Source organism: Patagioenas fasciata, chromosome 3 (assembly GCF_037038585.1).
Source record: "Patagioenas fasciata isolate bPatFas1 chromosome 3, bPatFas1.hap1, whole genome shotgun sequence".
In the NCBI taxonomy this organism is placed as follows: Eukaryota; Metazoa; Chordata; class Aves; order Columbiformes; family Columbidae; genus Patagioenas; species Patagioenas fasciata.
In genome coordinates this window covers 82,141-99,886 of record NC_092522.1, presented here as the reverse complement: position 1 = coordinate 99,886, position 17,746 = coordinate 82,141, and the positions used below count along the sequence as shown (strand labels likewise).

Genomic DNA, 17,746 nt, shown 5'->3' with positions numbered 1-17,746 from the left:
AGTGGTCCAAGAGGTCCCAAGAAATCCAGCAAGAGGACGGCGAGGGGGAGCGCTCTGGCAGATCAGGACGTCTCAATAAATGCGGTAAAAGGATGGTGGGTGGGAGCCCCTCAGTGGTTCCCAAGGTTCCAGGAAATCCAGCAAGAGGACGGCGTGGGGGAGCGCTGTGGCAGATGAAGAACCCTCAGTACATTTGGCAAGAGGACGGTGAGGGGGTGCTCTAATGGGTCAAGGTTGCTCTGAAAAAAGCCCAAGAGGGTGGTAAGGAGAAGCTCACCGGTGATTCACGAATCACCCAGAAAAAAGGGAAGAGGACAGTGCGGGGGAGCTCTTCACTTGTTGAAGAGAATCCCCAGAAAAAGGCAGGAGGATGATGAGGGGGAACACTCTGGCGGGTCAAGAAGTCTCGATAAGTCCGGCAAGAAGACGGTGGGGAGGAGAGCTCGTGTGGGTCAAGAGGTCCCAAGAAACCCAGCAAGAGGACAGCAGGGGCGAGCGCTCCGGCAGATCAGGAAATGTCGATAAATGCAGTTAGAGGATGGTGGGTGTGAGCCCCTCAGTTGTTTAAGACGTCCCAAGAAATCCAGCAAGAGAACTGCGAGGGGGAGCGCTCCGGCAGGTCAAGCGATGTCAAGAAATCCAGCAAGACAATGGTGGAGAACTCTCCGGCGAGTCACAAGACTCTCCCAAAAAAGGCAAAAGAATGGTGCAGGGGAGCACTCTGGTGGATCAAGAAGCACCCAGGAAAAGGGGAAGAGGGTGGTGGGGGGAAACGGCCTGGTTGGTCACAAGACTCCCCCAAAAACCACAAGAGGGTGGCAGGGGGAACGCCCTAATGGGTCAAGAAGTCCCAAGAAATCCAGCAAGAGGACAACAGGGAGGAGCTCTTTAGCAGGCCAAAATCCCACTGAGGAAAGGCAAGAGGACAGCGGGGGAGAGCGCTCCAGTTCTTCAAGTGACTTCCCAGGCAGAAGGCAGGAGCATGGCGGGGCAGGACTGCGGCAGGTCAAGAATTCTCAGTCTGGCAATAGGATGGCGGGGAGGAGCGTTCCAGCGGGAGAAGAGCGCCCTGACTAGAGGCAAGACAAGGGTGAGGGGGAGCACTCAGACGTGTCAAGAAGACTCCCCCAAAAAGTGCAAGAGGAAGGCCGGTGGGGAGAGCAATCCAGCAGATCAGGAAGTCTCAATAAATGCGGTAAGAAGGTGGCAGGTGGGAGCTCCCCAGTGGTTCAAGAGGTCCCAAGATATCCAGCAAGAGAACTGTGAGGGAGAGCGCTCCAACAGGTCAAGCGGTGTCAAGAAATCCAGCAAGACAATGGTGGAAAACGCTCCGGTGAGTCACAAGATTCCCCCAAAAAAAGGCAAGAGAATGGTGCAGGGGAGCACTCTGGTGGATCAAGAAGCACCCAGGAAAAGGGGAAGAAGATGGTGGGGGGGAGCACTCTGGTTGGTCACAAGACTCCCCCAGAAAACACAAGAGGGTGGCAGGGGGAACGCCCTAATGGGTCAAGAGGACCCAAGAAATCCAGCAAGAGGACGGCGAGGGGGAGCGCTCCAGCAGGTCAGGAAGTCTCGATAAATGCGGTAAGAGGATGGCGGGTGGGAGCCCCCCCAGTGGTCCAAGAGGTCCCAAGAAATCCAGCAAGAGGACGGCGAGGGGGAGCGCTCTGGCAGATCAGGACGTCTCAATAAATGCGGTAAAAGGATGGTGGGTGGGAGCCCCTCAGTGGTTCCCAAGGTTCCAGGAAATCCAGCAAGAGGACGGCGTGGGGGAGCGCTGTGGCAGATGAAGAACCCTCAGTACATCTGGCAAGAGGACGGTGAGGGGGTGCTCTGATGGGTCAAGGTTGCTCTGAAAAAAGCCCAAGAGGGTGGTAAGGAGAAGCTCACCGGTGATTCACGAATCACCCAGAAAAAAGGGAAGAGGACAGTGCGGGGGAGCTCTTCAGTTGTTGAAGAGAATTCCCAGAAAAAGGCAGGAGGATGATGAGGGGGAACACTCTGGCGGGTCAAGAAGTCTCGATAAGTCCGGCAAGAAGACGGTGGGGAGGAGAGCTCGTGTGGGTCAAGAGGTCCCAAGAAACCCAGCAAGAGGACAGCAGGGGCGAGCGCTCCGGCAGATCAGGAAATGTCGATAAATGCAGTTAGAGGATGGTGGGTGTGAGCCCCTCAGTTGTTTAAGACGTCCCAAGAAATCCAGCAAGAGAACTGCGAGGGGGAGCGCTCCGGCAGGTCAAGCGATGTCAAGAAATCCAGCAAGACAATGGTGGAGAACTCTCCGGCGAGTCACAAGACTCTCCCAAAAAAGGCAAAAGAATGGTGCAGGGGAGCACTCTGGTGGATCAAGAAGCACCCAGGAAAAGGGGAAGAGGATGGCGGGGGGAAACGGCCTGGTTGGTCACAAGACTCCCCCAAAAACCACAAGAGGGTGGCAGGGGGAACGCCCTAATGGGTCAAGAAGTCCCAAGAAATCCAGCAAGAGGACGACAGGGAGGAGCTCTTTAGCAGGCCAAAATCCCACTGAGGAAAGGCAAGAGGACAGCGGGGGAGAGCGCTCCAGTTCTTCAAGTGACTTCCCAGGCAGAAGGCAGGAGCATGGCGGGGCAGGACTGCGGCAGGTCAAGAATTCTCAGTCTGGCAATAGGATGGCGGGGAGGAGCGTTCCAGCGGGAGAAGAGCGCCCTGACTAGAGGCAAGACAAGGGTGAGGGAGAGCACTCGGACGTGTCAAGAAGACTCCCCCAAAAAGTGCAAGAGGAAGGCCGGTGGGGAGAGCAATCCAGCAGATCAGGAAGTCTCAATAAATGCGGTAAGAAGGTGGCAGGTGGGAGCTCCCCAGTGGTTCAAGAGGTCCCAAGATATCCAGCAAGAGAACTGTGAGGGGGAGCGCTCCAACAGGTCAAGCGGTGTCAAGAAATCCAGCAAGACAATGGTGGAAAACGCTCCGGTGAGTCACAAGATTCCCCCAAAAAAAGGCAAGAGAATGGTGCAGGGGAGCACTCTGGTGGATCAAGAAGCACCCAGGAAAAGGGGAAGAAGATGGTGGGGGGGAGCACTCTGGTTGGTCACAAGACTCCCCCAGAAAACACAAGAGGGTGGCAGGGAGAACGCCCTAATGGGTCAAGAGGACCCAAGAAATCCAGCAAGAGGACGGCGAAGGGGAGCGCTCCAGCAGGTCAGGAAGTCTCGATAAATGCGGTAAAAGGATGGTGGGTGGGAGCCCCTCAGTGGTTCGCAAGGTTCCAGGAAATCCAGCAAGAGGACGGCGTGGGGGAGCGCTGTGGCAGATGAAGAACCCTCAGTACATCTGGCAAGAGGACGGTGAGGGGGTGCTCTGATGGGTCAAGGTTGCTCTGAAAAAAGCCCAAGAGGGTGGTAAGGAGAAGCTCACCGGTGATTCACGAATCACCCAGAAAAAAGGGAAGAGGACAGTGCGGGGGAGCTCTTCAGTTGTTGAAGAGAATCCCCAGAAAAAGGCAGGAGGATGATGAGGGGGAACACTCTGGCGGGTCAAGAAGTCTCGATAAGTCCGGCAAGAAGACGGTGGGGAGGAGAGCTCGTGTGGGTCAAGAGGTCCCAAGAAACCCAGCAAGAGGACAGCAGGGGCGAGCGCTCCGGCAGATCAGGAAATCTCGATAAATGCAGTTAGAGGATGGTGGGTGTGAGCCCCTCAGTTGTTTAAGACGTCCCAAGAAATCCAGCAAGAGAACTGCGAGGGGGAGCGCTCCGGCAGGTCAAGCGATGTCAAGAAATCCAGCAAGACAATGGTGGAGAACTCTCCGGCGAGTCACAAGACTCTCCCAAAAAAGGCAAAAGAATGGTGCAGGGGAGCACTCTGGTGGATCAAGAAGCACCCAGGAAAAGGGGAAGAGGATGGTGGGGGGAAACGGCCTGGTTGGTCACAAGACTCCCCCAAAAACCACAAGAGGGTGGCAGGGGGAACGCCCTAATGGGTCAAGAAGTCCCAAGAAATCCAGCAAGAGGACGACAGGGAGGAGCTCTTTAGCAGGCCAAAATCCCACTGAGGAAAGGCAAGAGGACAGCGGGGGAGAGCGCTCCAGTTCTTCAAGTGACTTCCCAGGCAGAAGGCAGGAGCATGGCGGGGCAGGACTGCGGCAGGTCAAGAATTCTCAGTCTGGCAATAGGATGGCGGGGAGGAGCGTTCCAGCGGGAGAAGAGCGCCCTGACTAGAGGCAAGACAAGGGTGAGGGAGAGCACTCGGACGTGTCAAGAAGACTCCCCCAAAAAGTGCAAGAGGAAGGCCGGTGGGGAGAGCAATCCAGCAGATCAGGAAGTCTCAATAAATGCGGTAAGAAGGTGGCAGGTGGGAGCTCCCCAGTGGTTCAAGAGGTCCCAAGATATCCAGCAAGAGAACTGTGAGGGGGAGCGCTCCAACAGGTCAAGCGGTGTCAAGAAATCCAGCAAGACAATGGTGGAAAACGCTCCGGTGAGTCACAAGATTCCCCCAAAAAAAGGCAAGAGAATGGTGCAGGGGAGCACTCTGGTGGATCAAGAAGCACCCAGGAAAAGGGGAAGAAGATGGTGGGGGGGAGCACTCTGGTTGGTCACAAGACTCCCCCAGAAAACACAAGAGGGTGGCAGGGGGAACGCCCTAATGGGTCAAGAGGACCCAAGAAATCCAGCAAGAGGACGGCGAGGGGGAGCGCTCCAGCAGATCAGGAAGTCTCGATAAATGCGGTAAGAGGATGGCGGGTGGGAGCCCCCCCAGTGGTCCAAGAGGTCCCAAGAAATCCAGCAAGAGGACGGCGAGGGGGAGCGCTCTGGCAGATCAGGACGTCTCAATAAATGCGGTAAAAGGATGGTGGGTGGGAGCCCCTCAGTGGTTCCCAAGGTTCCAGGAAATCCAGCAAGAGGACGGCGTGGGGGAGCGCTGTGGCAGATGAAGAACCCTCAGTACATCTGGCAAGAGGATGGTGAGGGGGTGCTCTGATGGGTCAAGGTTGCTCTGAAAAAATCCCAAGAGGGTGGTAAGGAGAAGCTCACCGGTGATTCACGAATCACCCAGAAAAAAGGGAAGAGGACAGTGCGGGGGAGCTCTTCAGTTGTTGAAGAGAATCCCCAGAAAAAGGCAGGAGGATGATGAGGGGGAACACTCTGGCGGGTCAAGAAGTCTCGATAAGTCCGGCAAGAAGACGGTGGGGAGGAGAGCTCGTGTGGGTCAAGAGGTCCCAAGAAACCCAGCAAGAGGACAGCAGGGGCGAGCGCTCCGGCAGATCAGGAAATGTCGATAAATGCAGTTAGAGGATGGTGGGTGTGAGCCCCTCAGTTGTTTAAGACGTCCCAAGAAATCCAGCAAGAGAACTGCGAGGGGGAGCGCTCCGGCAGGTCAAGCGATGTCAAGAAATCCAGCAAGACAATGGTGGAGAACTCTCCGGCGAGTCACAAGACTCTCCCAAAAAAGGCAAAAGAATGGTGCAGGGGAGCACTCTGGTGGATCAAGAAGCACCCAGGAAAAGGGGAAGAGGATGGTGGGGGGAAACGGCCTGGTTGGTCACAAGACTCCCCCAAAAACCACAAGAGGGTGGCAGGGGGAACGCCCTAATGGGTCAAGAAGTCCCAAGAAATCCAGCAAGAGGACGACAGGGAGGAGCTCTTTAGCAGGCCAAAATCCCACTGAGGAGAGGCAAGAGGACAGCGGGGGAGAGCGCTCCAGTTCTTCAAGTGACTTCCCAGGCAGAAGGCAGGAGCATGGCGGGGCAGGACTGCGGCAGGTCAAGAATTCTCAGTCTGGCAATAGGATGGCGGGGAGGAGCGTTCCAGCGGGAGAAGAGCGCCCTGACTAGAGGCAAGACAAGGGTGAGGGAGAGCACTCGGACGTGTCAAGAAGACTCCCCCAAAAAGTGCAAGAGGAAGGCCGGTGGGGAGAGCAATCCAGCAGATCAGGAAATCTCAATAAATGCGGTAAGAGGATGGCGGGTGGGAGCCCCCCAGTGGTCCAAGAGATCCCAAGATATCCAGCAAGAGAACTGTGAGGGGGAGCGCTCCAACAGGTCAAGCGGTGTCAAGAAATCCAGCAAGACAATGGTGGAAAACGCTCCGGTGAGTCACAAGATTCCCCCAAAAAAAGGCAAGAGAATGGTGCAGGGGAGCACTCTGGTGGATCAAGAAGCACCCAGGAAAAGGGGAAGAAGATAGTGGGGGGGAGCACTCTGGTTGGTCACAAGACTCCCCCAGAAAACACAAGAGGGTGGCAGGGGGAACGCCCTAATGGGTCAAGAGGACCCAAGAAATCCAGCAAGAGGACGGCGAGGGGGAGCGCTCCAGCAGGTCAGGAAGTCTCGATAAATGCGGTAAAAGGATGGTGGGTGGGAGCCCCTCAGTGGTTCCCAAGGTTCCAGGAAATCCAGCAAGAGGACGGCGTGGGGGAGCGCTGTGGCAGATGAAGAACCCTCAGTACATCTGGCAAGAGGACGGTGAGGGGGTGCTCTGATGGGTCAAGGTTGCTCTGAAAAAAGCCCAAGAGGGTGGTAAGGAGAAGCTCACCGGTGATTCACGAATCACCCAGAAAAAAGGGAAGAGGACAGTGCGGGGGAGCTCTTCAGTTGTTGAAGAGAATCCCCAGAAAAAGGCAGGAGGATGATGAGGGGGAACACTCTGGCGGGTCAAGAAGTCTCGATAAGTCCGGCAAGAAGACGGTGGGGAGGAGAGCTCGTGTGGGTCAAGAGGTCCCAAGAAACCCAGCAAGAGGACAGCAGGGGCGAGCGCTCCGGCAGATCAGGAAATGTCGATAAATGCAGTTAGAGGATGGTGGGTGTGAGCCCCTCAGTTGTTTAAGACGTCCCAAGAAATCCAGCAAGAGAACTGCGAGGGGGAGCGCTCCGGCAGGTCAAGCGATGTCAAGAAATCCAGCAAGACAATGGTGGAGAACTCTCCGGCGAGTCACAAGACTCTCCCAAAAAAGGCAAAAGAATGGTGCAGGGGAGCACTCTGGTGGATCAAGAAGCACCCAGGAAAAGGGGAAGAGGATGGTGGGGGGAAACGGCCTGGTTGGTCACAAGACTCCCCCAAAAACCACAAGAGGGTGGCAGGGGGAACGCCCTAATGGGTCAAGAAGTCCCAAGAAATCCAGCAAGAGGACGACAGGGAGGAGCTCTTTAGCAGGCCAAAATCCCACTGAGGAGAGGCAAGAGGACAGCGGGGGAGAGCGCTCCAGTTCTTCAAGTGACTTCCCAGGCAGAAGGCAGGAGCATGGCCGGGCAGGACTGCAGCAGGTCAAGAATTCTCAGTCTGGCAATAGGGTGGTGGGGAGGAGCGTTCCAGCGGGAGAAGAGCGCCCTGACTAGAGGCAAGACAAGGGTGAGGGAGAGCGCTCGGATGTGTGAAGAAGACTCCCCCAAAAAAGTGCAAGAGGAAGGCCAGGGGGAGAGCAATCCAGCAGATCAGGAAGTCTCAATAAATGCGGTAAGAGGATGGCGGGTGGGAGCCCCCCCAGTGGTCCAAGAGATCCCAAGAAATCCAGCAAGAGGACGGCAAGGGGGAGCGCTCCAGCAGATCAGGAAATCTCGATAAATGCGGTTAGAGGATGGTGGGTGGGAGCCCCACAGTTGTTTAAGGCATCCCAAGAAATCCAGCAAAAGGACGGCGAGGGGGAACGCTCTGGCAGATCAGGACGTCTCAATAAATGCGGTAAGAGGATGGCGGGTGGGAGCCCCCCAGTGGTTCAAAATGTCCCAAGATATCCAGGAAGAGAACTGTGAGGGGGAGCGCTCCGGCAGGTCAAGCGATGTCAACAAATCCAGCAAGACAATGGTGGAGAACGCTCCGGTGAGTCACAAGACTCCACCAAAAAAGGCAAGAGAATGGTTAGAGGATGGTAACAGGCAGCTTTGAGAGCACTCTGGTGGATCAAGAAGCACCCAGGAAAAGGGGAAGAGGATGGTGGGGGGAAACGGCCTGGTTGATCACAAGACTCCCCCAAAAACCACAAGAGGGTGGCAGGGGGAACGCCCTAAGGGGTCAAGAGGTTCCAAGAAATCCAGCAGCAGGACGGCGAGGGGGAGCGCTCCAGCAGGCTGAGATTGTACTAAAGAAAGGCAAAAGGACAGCAGGAGGAGAAACCCAGTGGGTCAAGAGGTCCCAAGAAATCTAGTAAGAGGACAACAGGGAGCAGTGCTCTGGCAGGCCAAAATCTCAGTGAAGAAAGGCAAGAGGACAGCAGGGGGGAGCGCTCCAGTTCTTCAAGTGACTTCCCAGGTAGAAGGCAGAAGGACGGTGGGGTAGCGCTGGGACAGGTCGAGAATTCTCAATCTGGCAATAGGACAGCAGGGAGGAGCATCCAGCGGGACAGGAGCGCCCTGAAAATAGGCAAGACAAGGGTGAGTGAGAGCACTCCGAGATGTCAAGAAGTGTCAAAAAATCTGGTAAAGGATGGCAGGGGGGAGTGCTGTGGATATTCAAGAGACTCCCCAGTAAAAGGCAAGAGGACGGCGCGGGGAAGTGCTCCAGCACGTCAAGATCGCACTGAAGAAAGGCAAGGTCACAGTGGGGGGGAGCATTCCCGTTGTTCCAATGGTTCAAAAGGTCCCAAGAAATCCAACAAGAGAACTGCGAGGGGGAGCGCTCTGGCAAGTCAAGCGGTGTCAATAACCCCAGCAAGGCAACGGCGGAGAGCGCTCTGGTGAGTCACGAGACTCCCCTACAAAGGACGAGAGGATGGTGGAGGGGAGCCCACCAGTGGTTCAAGCAGCACCCAGGAAAAGGGGAGGAGGCTGACGAGGGGCAGGCCTCTGGCGGGCCAAGATCGCTGAGGGAAGGTGCGGGGGAGCTTGCTGGTGGCTCAAGAGACCTCTAGAAAAAGGTAAGAGGGCGGCGGGGGGTGGGAGGGCGCCTCAGCTGGTGAAGAGGAACCCCGAAAACAAGGCAAGAGAATGTTGGTGGGGGGAGCGCTCTGGCGGTTCCAGAGGCTCCCCGAGATCCGCTCAGACGGCAGCGGGTAACGCGGCAGCTCAGCGTCAATCAAAGAAGAACAGGAAGGCGGTTGACCTGCAATTCCAGAGCGAGGAGGAAGACTGGCAACCCGAACGAGGAGCAGCAGAACTTGGCATGGCCTCTGAAATCCTCCTTTAATCTGGGCTCAGGTAAGCTGGAAGCAGGGGACATAGGCTGGGGTTTGGGAGGTGGGCAGGTGAGAAATGATCCGCATTTTTGATCTCCTGAGTGACTGAAGCGCCTGGGAGTTCATTTGGAGTCGTTGCCTTACTTGATTTTACACTGACTTTTGCATTATATTTTAATGACGTAGAATTTTCCGTTTTGACATCGAAACCTAAACTTCTTTGGAAATTCATCCTCTGTCCCTTCAGTCTCAGCTCGTGGCACTTCCACTGTCTCGTGGCCCGCGTTTCAATGTACATTAGATCGCTTCCTGGGCCTTGGATTTTAAGTAATGGTCCGTCACAAGTTTGTTTTTCTTGTCCTTAACAGGCAGCTTTGAGAGCTCTCTAAGGAAAAGTGATATCTTTTTACCTTGTTACTGCTCTTTCCATGTTACGAGCAGCCACCCTCTTTATGATCAGTCTCATGCTTTTCTTCCTTTCTTGCCCAGGTTCAGAATACCAGGAATTCCAAGCTTCAAGTTTCCTGTGGAACATTGCGGGAGACCTTGATAACGTGGCAATGAGGGAGGTGATGAAGAGAAACAATACCTGTTCCTTTCCCATTTCAAGACGTTATTTTTTACCTTCCTGGTAGCTGTGAGATGATTTGCAATCTTGCGCTAGCACCTGCCTGAAAGAGAACACGGACCCTTTGGGTGCCTCCTCAAGAAATACTTGCTCTATGGTTCTGGCGATGTCCAGGCTTCAAGGGTGGGGCATAGGGGAGTGTAAATCTTAGGGGGCCTCCCGGGATGTCTGCAGGTTTGGGTGACCCGTGGCTGGGACGGGGACGCCGAGGTTGTCAATCTTGTCCTGAATCTCTCGCTCCCTCTCTTGCAGCACCCGAGACCGAATGGAGGAGCAAGGGTACGGGAAGTTCCTGCGCCATGACACAGATCACATTTATCGCTCTCGCCCTGAGAGACCCGGAGAACCAAACCGTTCCCATCGTGCCTTGAAGCAGCCTCTGCTCACGCGCTTCTCCCAGGGAGAAGGCAGAATGGCAGTAGCTCGCCACGTTATACCACAGGGTGCACACTCCGCAGCTTTCAAGCCCAGCTCTGCGTTAGCTCACCCCTGCAATTTTGCACCGCCCACGCAAATTTGAGTTGTCGCTGGTTGTTGCAGCGTTTGGCTTTGGTGAGGACAGCGTGTGTTTGTCAGCAGTTGGTGTAGGGTGGAATCTTGAGGAGAAAGTGATATTTCCGTGCCAGAACTGGTTGGTGTTTGCCTGGTATTGTGGTAGTTGTTCCCACAGGTGATCAGTGCTGGAGTGTTATTGCAGGATGAGGGGATTTTGAAGGCTTGTCTGTGAGATGCACTAGAGGCAGCAGTTGCAAACGAAAGGCTGAGGTGTGGAGAGTTTGTCGGTGGGTTTTGGACAGTTGTCAGTTGAAGAGTTGGTTGTTTGCAGGTGAGGTGTAGAGCAGAGGGTGAAGCTGACTTTGCCTGGGCGGCGCAACTGGATGGGTGTGCAGAGCTGAGGAGAGCGGGCTTCTGCGGGTGACCCTAAAGCTGGAGAACCAGCCGGCAGCTCCAGACACTCCCGCAGGGCCGGGCAGGGCCAGTGGCCTGGGGCACAGTGAGTGTGACCCTCCGCAAGCACCAAACAGCAGGTGAGGACCGTGGGGATTTGTACGGAGCTATGATATCTCTAACCCATGAAACTGGGGTCCAGCCTGAGCAGGGCATGTGCGGAAGCTGTGCTGCAGCGGAGGGGCAGAGCTGAGGGGAAGGGCTGTGTGAGGGGCCGGGGCCAAGGCAAGGCGGGCACGCTGTGGGGTGTGGGGAGGTGTCAGCCCCTAGATTCAGCCCCCGTCTGACTGTAGTGCCCTGGGGCTGATGTAGCTCAGTCCTCTGTGTGTTTCTCTTCAGGTGGAGCCGTGTGCAAAGGAAAAGCAAGGAAGGAGGCGAACCTGTGAGGAAGAGTGATCGAGAAAGAGGATTGGAGGGCACCTGTGAGTCAAGAGGGATCAAGAAAGAAGACAACGGTGGTGGAACCGCAGGTCAGGAGAGCTCAAGGAAGGAGAAAGGTGATTGTGGCAGTATTCTGACATTGGGCCTATGAGAAACTGTGAGAGTTGACAGCGTGAGAACAATCATTAGTGGAATAACACAAGAAGCAAGTACTGTATGCTACGTGATACATCGAGGACAGAGGGATTGGTACAGGAATGATACATCAAGGGGGATGACGGGGGTAGCTTGTGGTATAGACAACGATGCTTTTATGGCAGTAACAATATATCACTTATGTTATGACGAACTTACCAAATCAGCAAATGCTTGAGCAAGCATCATAGCGAATATAAATGCAAACCTGAGTTTGTAACAAATGTCTCTTGTCTCACCTTAAAAGAGAGTCGGTGCCACATTCACTACAAATGGCACCCGAACAGGGACTTTGAGTGCGGCTGTAAAGGCAGCAGCCGTTCTGGTGGCAAAGCCCAATTGAACAAGGACAGGGAAACAGAGCCAGGAAACAGAAACCACAGCGTGCGCCCATCAGCAAGAAAAGATGAGCAATTTGGAACCATAGGAGGGAAGTTATCCCTTGAACCAAACAAACCCTAGATGTCCTTCAACTTTTATTAAGAAAGCAAAATCACAATGTACCAGTAGTCCGATTAATGACTTTATAAGAAAGGCTTGCTGATCATGTGCTGGACTTTCCTACAACTGGTACATTTTAGTTGGAGGCATGGCAGAAAGTTGAACGAGAATTATATGAACAGGCAGCAACTGGAGATAAAGCTGCTTGTGAATATTTATCTACTTGGGCAAAAATTATGTCTGCTTTAATAGCGACTCAGAAGGAAGTAGTTGCGCGGGTTGCAACTAATTGTGAACCTTCTGCTCCTCCCTTGCCAGGGAAGGAGGGGGATCCTGTAGATAGATTAGGCAAAAATGCACTGACCACAGATGTAGTAGTGGATAAAGGATTGGCTGATAACAAAGCCCCTGCATGTACCCTACAGTGAACACTTTTGGCAAATGATGGTTTGTGGGAGTCGCCTGACAAGCCCCTTGATCCTGGCCCGACGGACCCAGAGTAAGAGCCTGATTTATTCCCCCCGGATGTTACTTTGCAACCGAAAGTGCACACTAATTAAACCATGTGGGATAAATGTAGAGAAGAGGCTTTGAAAACAGGAGACTCGAAAGTGGTTACGGCATGGCCAGTGATCTGTTGTGAACAGCAATCTCCAGGCTTTCAGCAGCTACCATATGATTTTGTAAAGGAATTACCAACATTAGCTAAAGAAAATGGGGTTACTTTATCATTTGTTATACATTTTTGAAGCATTAAGCTCCTCTTACGAACTTACTCCACATGACTGGCGTTCTTTGTTGAAAATGATCTTAACCATACAGTATATTGACTAGTAGTTATCTGATTTTTGGGAGAACTGTACTATAGAGACCGTTGATAATGCATATCGGATGAGATGGATTGATTGCAGTCCTTTAGCTGGGGAATGTGCCCGTGCTTTGCCAGATAATCAAGTTGCGTAACCCAGAGAGATATATATGTGGTGTAATAGCAAAACTAGCAATGAAAGTGGTTCGGAAGTTACTGGAGGTTGGGAGAGATGCCAATACGTCCTTTTCAAAAATCTTGCAAGGATCACAGGAACCTTATGCGCTGTTTTTAGACCGCTTGCAAACTGCTTTGGAGAGACAAATTGATAATGACACAGCGCATGAGTTGTTACTAAAATAATTGGCTTTTGAGAATGCTAATGCTGATTGTCAGCGTGTGTTGCAGGATTTGGGGAATAGGGAAAGGTGTACTATAGCAGATATGAGAGTGTGTCAAAACATAATGCAACTGAACATTATACCAGCTCTCTAGCTGCTGCTTTAGCAGCACAGTTACAAGTATTGGGAACAGAACTGAAATCGAATTGTTTTTGTTGTGGGACACTGGGTCGTGTAAAGAAAGATTACACAAAGTATGCACACCAGACTTCGAAGGCTGTACCTCCTAGAGATCGTCCAAAATGGGGAAAGGGCAAGCACTGTGTGAGTGAACATCATTCAAGGGTTAATGTAAAGGGGGAGCCAATTAACCCTTCCCAGGAGGTGGGGGACAGGACTTCCCCCACCCCCATCAAATAAATTCAAGTCTAAACTCATGACCCGAGATCTCTTCCCTGGAACAGCTGGAAGTGCAGGGCTGGACTTGGCTGCCAGCCCGTCAGTGATGATAATTAATTACTGCTGTGGTATTGCTTATTCCCAGAGGAGTGTGGGGGCCTTTAGTGCCTAGTGTGCATGCTTTGTTAATAGGTTGATCATCTACTACCAAATTGGGTTTGTTTGTTTTACCTGGAGTAATTGACTCTGATTATCAAGGTGAAATCAAAATTATGGCATGGACACCTGTGCCACCTTGCTACATCCTGAGGATGCCCCCAGATTTGCATTTTGTGTTCCTTCACTTAATCAAGAGGAGCCTATGAAGAGATAGCATTGGGTGGTATCACCACAAGGGATGAGAAATAGTCCAACCATTTGCAAGACAGTAGTTGCAGCAGCTGTACAACCTGTGAGGAAGCTGTACCCCTCAGCTTGTATCTGTCGTTATATGGATGATATCTTGCTTGTCATGTTATAAGAGCAGGAACTACAACAAGTAATGCAAGTCCTATGTAACGCTATACAAAAGGCTAGATTACAAATTGCACAAGAAAAAATTCAGAAAACTGCTCCATGGAAATATTTGGGGTGGCAAATACCAGAACAAGAAATCATTCCTTAGCCAGTAACTCTTAAATTCCATAATATCATGACCTTAAATGACTTATAAAATTGCTAGGAGCCATAAATTGGCTCCGACCTATTTTGGGCATTGCCACAGAGGAACTGTGTCTACTTTTTACACTTTTGAAAGGAGACCTGAATTTATTGTCTACTCAGGTATTGGATGACAAAGCTTAGCAGGCCATATAGAAAGTATTCGATGCTGTTGAACAAAAATAGGGATGGGGACGCAATTTGCAGCTGCCAGTTTGGCTGGCACTCATAGCCAATACCGTCCAACCGTTTGCAGTACCGTTTCAATGGGACAAGTCATTAAGTGATTCTTTAAGAGGTGGAATGGGTTTTTCTAGCTCACACACCAATGAAAACAGTTTGGATAATAAAAGAAATGTATGCAAACCCAATAATTAAAGGCAGAGAATGTTTGTATGCTATGTATGGGACAGACTTTGAATGTATATTTATTCCTACAACAAAGGAGAATTTGCAATGGTAATTAACTGAAGATGTGAATTTCCAGATTGCATTGGCAACATACGCAGGGAACATATCAGTTTATTACCCTCGACATAAACTGTGGGCTGAAATTGGTAATTTACCGTTGTATGGCAAGTGCTGCTGTCAGCAACGACAAGACTGAATTTACCGATGCCTCTGGTTGCTCACGTAAAGTTGTAATTACATGGCTAAACTCAGATACCCAGTGTTGCAAACACAAAGTAGAAAAAGGAGACCAGGGGTCAAACAAGTTCTTGAGCTGACAGCTGTTAGGATCGCTTTTGAGTGTTCTGTAATGAGCCTTTGAATGTTGTAACTGACTCATTATGCAGCTGGCATACTTATCCGCCTGGAAGCTTCTTTTCTTAAGGAAGAGGATGATCCTCTTTTGATGGCTGAATTGAGAATGCTATGGTTCCTAATAAATCATAGACGTCATGGTTTTTATGCAGCGCACATCCGCTCTCGCGCTGCCCTTCCAGGACCTCTTGCGGAAGGCAATAGGAGGGCCGATGCACGAGCTGTGCCGCTTACTGTGTCTAAAGCCTTGGAGCAAGCTAAATTATCACATAAACTCTTTCACCAGAATGCAAAGTCGTTAAAACGACAATTTCAAATTACAACGGATCAGGCCAGGAGCGTTCTTATGTCCTGCCCTGATTGCCAACAGTCGGCACCCGTGCCATCCAAAGAGGGTGTTAATCCAGGAGGGATTACTGACAAGTACGGCCAGCTGATGTAACGCGTTGTTCTGAATTGGGTAAATACGTACGTGTTTCTGTAGACGCTCATTCCAGATTTCTCGTTGCGGCTGCACGCACTGGTGAAAGAGCACGGGACGTCTGTAAACAGTGGTTGGCGTGTTTTGCTGTTTCAGGAGTTCCAGGATATGTAAAACCAGAGGAAAGCGGAACGCACGCTGGATTAGAGGAGCGATCCCCCGAGTGCCCAGCGCGCCGTAATAAAAGTGCCTGCTTTTTAACACTTTCAAAACAGTGTTAAAGAGTCTGTTTGCCGACTTTTCGGTATCGTTTTCTGGCGACGAGGATGGGATAATCTGCCTGACCTCCCGTGGACCCCAGGATCTCTGGGACCTTGTGCCGGCACCGGGGAATTCCCGGAAGGGATCACGGATCCTCGGGCCAGCTCGGGACGTGGGTAAAACCCCATCAATGAGATAAGGCACTTTCATAGTCTGGTTTGTTTGCAGGCTGCCTGCGCGAGACGTGGGCGACACCAGCGCGTTGGGTCTGCGCGTTTTGGTAAATTGGGTAAATTAAAAAGAAATAAAAAACCAAAGAGGAAAATGAGAAAACAATAAATAAAAGAGAAAAACGAGGGAATAGTAATTTGGTAAAGGTACCTTTAGTGATTTTGCTGTTTGTGCCTTAGCAATTGTATGATTGTTTGTGTCTTTAGTGATTTGTTGTTGTTGTTACTTGTGTCTTGGGTGATTTTGTAGTCCAATACTTATGGTTCACCAATTGTCTGTTATTGTGATTGTGAAATAGGTAGTGGACAATGGACAGGAGCGATTCGGAAGAAATCCCCCCCGGGCTGTGTTTTGTGACATTGGAAAAGGATCGTTTGACTCCCTGGGGAACAGCAACCAGGGAATATTGTAATTAATGGTGGCCACTGTAAATAATATTAATATGCTGCACAGGTCTGGGTGGGTATACCCGAGATGTGTAGTATAGTAATGCACTACATGTAATATATAATGAGATATGTTTTAAATCATATATTGTCTATTATATAATGCATATTACACAATACAAAATGTTACATACGCATTGTATTTGAAAAAGGATAATCAGAGAAAGAAATTGAAACCAGTAAAAGGTTTGTTGACGAACAGATATTGGTGTAGAATACACAGAGAACATTAGATCAGGATTGTCCCTTGGTGAATGCAGGGTGCATCCTAATGTCCTTATATCGGGGGACAGGCTGAATTGGTATGGACAGTGCATTTTATACGGGATTGGACACGCTGTGCCTAAAGCTGTAAATACGCCAAAGCCTTCTGAGATAAAACAGGATCGTCTGTGCCTCATTTGCTACACCCCTTTATCTGTTTCCCAAATTACGATTTAGACTGTATTTACCATTGTAAAAATAAAGCTTTCCCCCTTTAATTTTTGTCATGTATTGGAGCCCGTCCTACCTAAACTGTAGAAAAGACAGCAGCCATGTGTATTTTTAAATAAAGATTAAACCAAGTCTGCTAGCTCATTATCTTTAAGCGTTCTACTGTGATCACCTCCCTCCCAAGGTTTTGTGTCTATTGTATCAGGGCCTGACACCCACGGCCACAGTGGATGAATCGCCATGGGCACAGCACCAGGACCCGCTTGTTCGTGTCCAGGGTATCCACTCCAGCAGACACTGTTAGTAAAAGAGCACATCATGAAACTGGAGAACCATCTAATTGTGTCATTATACACATTCACTGCTCTTTTTTCTGCTTTATACCCCTGGTAGCTTTTTAAAATGGCACAGTTTGAAAAGGATTTCTGTTTTGGCCCTGCACACGGAGGCTGATTTTCCTTTTCTAGGGCCTTCCACCCGGTTCACCGCACCCGTGTGATCACTGCGCTGCACGTGGGCAAAATCAGCTGTGCCCTGTGTTTCTCCCGTAAAATAGTAAGAACGCTAATACAATCGTGCCAGGAACTGCCTTCACTGTGAATATTTGAAGGAACCCACTGCTAATGTATTGTTAATTGGTACTTGTATTATGGATTAGATGCAACAAAAATCCATACTTTCTTTTATCCTTTGCTGTACAGGAGGTGGTTGAACTTTTCTATAGCAGATTCAATCACCTGTTGTAAAGCGAGATGGTTGTCTCCTGTGAGGAAGCAGGGTAGATTTACCCATGCTCTATAAGCACCATGGATGAGCTATATAGAGTAACAGCTTAAAAACAAACCAACCGACAACAAGAAGCTAACGATCAAAACAACAAAAGGAAAAAATCCCCAAACAAACCAACCCAAAAGCGCAGAGGCTCCTGAACGCCCCCTCTCAGTGCTGTGATGTCCGTTTCCAGGGAGCCCGTGGGGTGTCCCCACAACCGCAGACACAGGTGACCCGGCTGGGTGGTGCCAGCAGAGAACAGTTGGTGTGACCCAGCCCGCTGCGCTGCCCTGGGAAAGCCGGGGACAAAGGGCCGGGCCGGGGCATGGGGAGGTTGGTTCCAGCTCACGGATCAACTCACAGCGACTGCGGAAACAGCCCCGAGCCGGGACGGGCCCGGCCGTGTGCTCCTGTCCCCCCGCCGCGGGGTCCTGGCTCTGGACATCGTTGCACAGGATCGTTTGAGAACCGTTCCTGAAGGAGGCGCAGCGCCCAGAGCAG

At 51.4% G+C, this 17,746-nt stretch overlaps 1 long non-coding RNA gene across 1 annotated transcript; it reads left to right on the top strand.

Annotated features, from left to right (window-relative positions):
- Nucleotides 1-5,968: 5,968 nt before the first annotated feature.
- On the top strand, nucleotides 5,969-11,734 carry LOC139827480 (uncharacterized). The gene is made up of 4 exons (XR_011738027.1): nucleotides 5,969-9,097; nucleotides 9,565-9,644; nucleotides 9,956-10,731; nucleotides 10,991-11,734. It is a non-coding gene; the product is annotated as an uncharacterized lncRNA (long non-coding RNA).
- The last annotated feature ends 6,012 nt before the right edge of the window (nucleotides 11,735-17,746 follow it).